Below are 7,620 nucleotides of genomic sequence, written 5' to 3' on the forward strand. Positions count from 1 at the left end.
CTAAATGTCTACAAGATGTCTAGTAAATCACTAATTTTAGACGTCTAAATAATGGTAAGACTTTTAGACGTCTAGTCAACGTCTAGTTTGGGCACTATCCCTAAAGTCTAGGGCTAGAACAGGTCTGGACGTCTAGTTGACTACCATGTGTTCCCTGGGTATCTACGTGATACTATATCTGCATACCTACTACACGGAGAGCAGTGACATGCCGTGGAGCTGCCTTGTATATGGTACTAGAAAACGCAGATTTGCTCTCCAGCAAAGGACACTGGCTTGTTTTTGGTCAACGCAGGGAAGCCTTCAGTGGAAGCTCTTATCCTGGAGCGAGGAGTTTGCTGGTACGTTTGATGACTCGTGAAGCTTATCTGGCTGTTTTTGACTCAACCATGGCTAGAATAATCGACTGAGCGTATAGTGTAGCAATAAGCACCATTTACCGGAGAAACCAATGTACTTTTGACGATAATATGAATTTTTGAAAAATGAGGAAACACGCCATCGCACGCTCACTTCTATAAATTTGTCTTACCGCCTTTAGTGAAAGCATCAACAAGTATTTCAGTTTCTGCTGCTCTAGTGCGAGTTTTTTCGCCTCAAGGTAATCATAACGCGAGATGGCCTTCCCCAACTGCATTATAACGTCCACCGTCATCAGATCACTTGGACGAGTCATTGCTAGGGGATCCTATTTTTGTATATGCCGCACTTCTCAACTCCATGTCCCGCAGTGCTCTCCTTCAGATTAGGTTAGGTTAGGTTGGGTTAGGTCAGGTTAGGGCTCGCTCCTCCTTGCCGTGAAGGACTTCCGACGCTCTTACGGATAAGGGCAGTAGAATAGTGCGAGCGAGGTATCTCCGTAATGGAAAACCTGAAACGGTGCACTACAAACAAATGTCACCGCTGTGGATAATAATTTGAAGCATGTAGGTATGAAAGGTTCATCTCATATCTAAAATGAACATAAAGGAAGATTGCCAGCAATTCTGCTCTTTCTGTTTCTCGAAAGAAAGAAAAATAGCTTCATAAAAAATACATCTGGTGACTGGACATGGACAATAACAGGTCTGCTTCCTTTCTCAAAGCACGTAAATTAATCGATAAGAAAGCTAGATTTGTGTCTCATCTTCATTACTATTCCGACTGCATAGCACAGAATAGTGTTCCCAAAGGTTTGCTTGTTCATGCGTCCCCAGCATTTACATTCCTCTCTCCTCGAAGCTCTAGAAGATGGTCTACCTCATTAAATCATGCATCCATAGAATTTAAAATTTTGCGTACTGAGAGTTCGCACCGAATTAAGGATATTGACAACCAACTCCGGCAACTAGCACTAACACTAGGCCCAACGAAGTGACGGAACTGAGAATCTTTGCGTCTGATAAGCACTCCAAACTATAATCTGTAAAATCCAGGAAAGCTAAACGTGACAAGCTAGACCTCACACCCGTTAATGATCTGAATATCTGCAATATTTTAGTTGGTACTACATATCCCACGGCATGCTCAAATGACATAGTTTTTAATTTGTCCAGTGCCAAGCTCAATCAAGCTGATGTTAGTGTTTTGTCTAAGGGTCTTAGCTTTGTCCCCACCCCACCTTCTATTGATGCGTTCGACATACTCATGATTTACAAAGCTTAGGTAGGAGGATGCATTTGCAGACATTTTTTCATGGCAGCGCAATTACCAACACGAACCCTTTTAAGAAGCCCTCCATTTGGACCTCTGACGCATCACAGACTAGCCCCATGATCGACAACTACATCAAGGCGGTCTATAACAACATCAATAAGCGAGTCGGTGAGTCAATTAACGTTAAAAATCCTAACTTATCCAAAGCTGAGAGGATTGCTTTACGTAATCTTAAAACACGGGATGAGTGATCAGGCCTGCGGATAAAGCAGGGGGAATTGTGGTCATGGCCACTTTCGACTGTATTAATGAGGCCAATAAATATCTCAACGACACTACTTTCTTCACTACTTTCGGGTTCTTGATAATGATCCTACACCCTTGTTTTGTCAAATAATCAACAAAAAGATTTCCGCACTCGTCAATGACAATTTAATTCCACGCCACATAGCAGAATTCATCAAGCCTAAAAACGTTAATCCTGGTTCATTTTATCTCCTTATAAAAGTCCACAAGGAAGAAAAACCGTGGCAGACCTATAATATCAGGCATTCACACACCAACAGAAAAGATTTCCCTTCTGATAGACCATTTTATAAAACATGTACCTCCGCTACTTCCTTCATACGTCAAAGACACAAATGATTTTCTCCTTAAAATTAATTCTATCAACAACCAGTTCTCAGATCTGACCAATATGACACTGGTAACCATGGACGTAAAATCATTGTATACCAACATCCCCCACTATGAGGGCCTGAACGCAGTGGAATCCTTTCTCCTTTCTTTTCCCTCCGACATCCTCCACACTTCTGCGGTCATCCCACTACTTGAATTGGTCCCAAAGTATAATAACTTTGAGTTTAATGGCAGACATTTTGTTCAAGTACATGGCGCAGCGATGGGATCCCGCGTGTCACCTAACTATGCAAACCTCTTCATGGGTCAATTTGAAAAGAGGGCCCTTGAATCCTTCCCGGTACAGCCGCTCATTTTCCTGAGATACATCGATGACATTTTTGTTGTGTGGCCAGGTGACAACTCTTCCTTGTTGTCTTTCTTTGAACACTTCAACTCCTTGCATAGCTCTATCCAATTCACCTGCAACTATTCCAATGTTTCAATCAATTTTCTTGATGTCACTGTCTCCATTCGGTCACCGACCTTTATAAGAAACCAACCGATAGACGCCAGTATCTTCATTTTAATAGTTATCACCCCAATGTCCAGAAAAGAAATATTCCTTTTGGGCAATTCACACGACTCAAGCGCATATGTTCCAATACCGACGATTTCCACAGACGCGCTCACGAAATGACTGCTGATTTAGGAAGCGTAACTATCCCAGCAATCTAATTGAAAATGCTTTCACCAAATCATGCTCGCTGGACAGAGAGGCACTTCTTTCCAGCCAACCTAACGAGGAACACAGAAATATTACTTTCGTGACCACCTACAACAAAGCCCTTCGTAACACGAAAACTATTTTTCAGCGCCATCTGAACATTCTACACAGTGACGAAAAATTGAAAGAACTATTTCCTTCTGCCCCCATTGTCACATTCCGCAGGTCAAGGAATATCCGGAATATCCTTACTTCTTCGAGTTTGCGCCTACTAGAACACCTGGTTCGAGTACCTGCAATGGCACACGCTGCCAAATTTGTAATCTTATTTGTACCTGCACCTTGGTCTCCAGTGCCATAAACAACTACACCTTTCAAATTAAACAATCTTTGCACTGTAACTCCTTTACATTAACATTTGTTATCTAATAACATGTATGAAATGCAATGTTCAGTACATTGGTGAAACCTCTAACACCATGCGTCAGAGGTTTTACGATCATAAATCCGACATTGTCAATAATCGCCCCACTCCCGTTGCTATACATTTTAATCTTCCCGGGCACGACATTGATACACACCTGTCTATTGCAATTCTGGAATCTGGCTACACCACCGACTGCAAATGCAAAAATCGCGAGTCCTTCTTCATTTCTAAATTTTCTTCTTTGAAACCACGGGGACTAAACGTTCATGGCGGTCCTCTGCAGTTGTTCAACCCATCATCCAGTTAAGCTACTTCATTCACCTTCTGTTCTTAGCATTCTTAGCTCCATTTTCCCTTCAGCCCATAAGGTCACCCGGACCTTCCCAACGAAAGCTGTGTTCTCTCCGTACGCGGCTAGACATCCACCTGTGCCCCCGTTTTTTCATCACCAAATCTTTTGAACCACAATTCTCCGAATGTCTCATTTACCCGTACACTTTCTCTTTCCTGATTCTTATGTGACGGTTGCTCACGTGATGCATTGTATTAATGTCTGGTTGTTTACTTAGTTCTGGAAACCTTTTTTATTGTATCTGTTCTCCTGGTATATATACTTGTGTCGCACTTAGTTGTGTAACATGAAGAAGTGCAGTCTCTTGCACGAAAGTTCTTGTTCAAATAAATCTTAGTTGCTCCTAACCGTTTTTCATGTTACGTGTGGGAATTATGGAAATTAGAATGTCAAAATACCTTGCAGATAAGGTTTTCCTCCACTCGCATACCGTAAATGCGAAACTAATGTACAGGTAGTCCTAGTTGTTTTATTTTAAAAATTCTGTATTAAAAAGGGCTACGACCACGAAGTATACCTTTGTGGCACGTCCCTGTGTATTTTGTGTGTGTGTGCGTTTCAGCTTGGACAAATGTTTATAAAAACCTGCCTTTATAATACCTGCCACTGACCGAGCCAGGCAAATTGGGCAAATCCGAGGAGAAAATAATATATGGGGGGGGGGGCAGTGTGACGATCGCGAAAGTTCTTACAGTTCATGGCGTCTATCTAAGCGGCACACTTGAATGGTTTCCAAAGTATGAGATTTTCAAAATCCTTCCAATCTCGTGACACCCCTCATTGGACATCACAGTATAATCGTATTGTGAATGTCTCAATCAATTATTTTCGTGTTTTTTTTTTTCAACCGCATGCTGCGGCGTGCACAAGTATTGTGTGTTGTCGCACCCAGGATCAGCGTCGGGGAGGGGCGTCCTACCTTGGAGGTCTGGCTACGCCACTGATATGCTGTCAATTTTGTCTGTGTCTCTGCTTCGGCATTTTATGAACATGTGCCACATTGCCAGCACCCTTTCCCTCTTGCTACGAAGAGAGCCTCTCAATAATAAAAATGCAGGTTATCAAATACACGTAAACAGTGCTTACATTTTTTTGGGTCTCCGCTCATCTAATGTTTATGCCAGAAAATGCTTCCCTAGTTCACATGGCATACTGAATATGAGCGTGGTCCACAGCCACAAACTACATTTTAAATTAGCACTACAGTATGTTTATCGGCACACGTGAAATTACCCTTCATAAGTGCATCATGCAAGCTCATTGATTCTGATGCTAACTGCTCATGAAATAACATGGGGTGGGGTGAAACACACTGGCATCACATGTTGCGTCACTAGCAGTGACGTACTCACCAGGGCCGGTGCTAGGGGTGCGCGAGGCCTGAGGCAAAGGCACATCGCGGGGCCTGTTTCACACAAGCAGTAATGAAAAGATAAGAAATTATAAGATTTTCGCAGTGGGAGATTTTAGGAGTACGGGAAATGGCAGCAGGAGAGAAGGGTGCGAAATCCTCTCCAGGGTGCTTGCAGGGTTTCTGGATTTTTCTTAAAAGTGGGACTTTTTCTCATCACATGACGGAATGGCACATAGCACATTCTTCTCTCATTTCTGTTTTAGTCGAATATCCCGCGTGCGATTAAGTGCATACTTGATATTTAAAAAAAAGTAATCCGTGGTTGAGGGCTTCGTGTGCGGGGCTTATGCAAGCGAGGGGCGCGGGGAAGGTGGTCGCCTTACCCCACCGCCGGCCCTGGTACTCACTCAGCAGTGACGTCACTAGCAGTAATTTTTCACTGAAGCCTGCACCTCAACGATGTAATCCACATCTTGATTGCAGAAAAAGTAAGCACATGTTTGTTTTTACTTGGTGTACAGTTGAAACTTATTAATGTGATGACGGTCATTCTCGTGGATTTTGGCAATAAAACCGTTTTAGGATAAAGAACACCTCTTAAGGTGCAAGCTATGAAAAGTAGTAAATTGAGTGAGACATAGTGAGGCATTTTAAACTAACTTTTTCCCTTCATCTTTTCAATGTTGGCATACATCTGCTTGTGTGACTGTCAATCCGGGCAATTCCAACCAAAACCAGCAAGAGATGTAGCTTGACTCTCTTAAATATCACTGAAAGAAATTGTGTGCATTTTTTAGACGATGCATATATAGAATGTACATCATCATTTTGTTTTCTTGAACAATGGGGGCGCATTAAACTGTGGCGAAATATATGAAGTCCTTACGAGCGTCCTTCTGATATCTACATAAAACTCATGCGCTTTCCTTGCCAAGTGTTAGAGGGGAAGCACGGGTCTGCCATCCCAAAGGGCATGTAGAACGAGAATAAACCTGGTGACGTGGTGAGAACTCAAGAACGGAGCACATTTTGGGTCAAGTTTACGATAAATCTCTGGCAAATTAGCATTCTTGAAGGAGCCCCAGATTATTTATGCTTGTAAACTGCTGCATGGGGATTAGCTTTACATAAAAATATCAAGCTAATCTATATTCATTGTTTAACCAAGCGTTCGAGAATATCAAGCACTTGCCAATTTTTTTTTTTTTTTTTCACACATAGGTTGTCTAAAAGAAATCTTCCGTTATTTGTATAACCAGTCCTCTCCTATAACATATTAAAAATCTACAGGCTCTTTTTTCTTTAAAAAAACAAAACATTGTCACCATAATGTGCTGCAGCTTGTTCGTCACTTGAGGTCATCTACGAAGCAAAAAAAAAAAAAAAAAGATGCCTGCCTGAAATGGCTGTCGCCTGCGAAAATCGACACTCTGCTTTTCCATTTTGAGAACCTACAGGTGTATTTGTCCTTTCGCAAGAAAAATGCTTCGTCAGCTCATTCATATCCCATCTGTATGACGGTATAGCACGCTTTGAACAAATTTAGCGTTCTCCTGTTCTGCCCAGTTCTACAGATTAGTTGCAGTCGCTGCTTCATAACAGCTTTGTCAACATTTAGATTGTTTTCACATACCTGAAGTCATCTGGAAAGTTAACAAATATCATCATTTCAAGGACAGACCCTCTCCTATAGCATGTTCAGAATCTGCTGGCATGTGTTTTCTGTAGATCTTATTGCATCAGCTGACCATATTGGCTCAGATCATGTCAGAATGCGACATAACAGCTTTTGGAAACAATTTATGATGATCTCGTGTGTCCTTTAACCACAACAGAAAAAAAGCCACAGTCTTTCTTTCAGTGTTTTTGCTGCATTAACAGAAGGTGTCTCAAAGTAATAGTACCTCCTAGTGGCCTGGGTGGAGCATGCCTCACTGTGCTTTATGTCCAGTAATTTCTTCTCCAACCTTGGCAGTGAGCCACAACGTATACAGTCTTCAAGCTTTCTTTCACCCGGAAGAACAGCTTACAGCTCTGTAAGCATCAGAATATCTGCACGCAATAGGGGGCTGCAATCTAGCCCTATAGATGCCAACGTTTTAAATGGTACTGCAAACACAGTCATAGTACCCTTTATCACCGCACAAAGCATTTATGTCAAAGTCCTGCTCGTGGAGGCAAAGCCATGTCTGCCAAAGCCAAAGCGGCAAAGTGATGCTTATGGAGGGTTTTATTATGCGAGGCTGCTCAGTGCATGGCTTCTGCTTTTAGCTGGAACAAACCAACAAAAAAATTGCGAGGAAAGAAATATGCCACCTTCGGCCGCCATCGACCAAGCAAGATAAGTCAATAAAGGTGGTTGTTATTCACTCTGCTATATGATTGTGTTCATGTTAACTTGTTAAGTCAACTGTTTGGATCTGATAGTACCAGCTAGCTTCCTTGTAGTGTAACATGTATGTGACCGCATGGAGGACAAAGAGAAGGAATTAGCTAGTCTGGGGTAG

This window comes from Ornithodoros turicata, chromosome 1, assembly GCF_037126465.1.
Source record: "Ornithodoros turicata isolate Travis chromosome 1, ASM3712646v1, whole genome shotgun sequence".
Lineage (NCBI taxonomy): Eukaryota > Metazoa > Arthropoda > Arachnida > Ixodida > Argasidae > Ornithodoros > Ornithodoros turicata.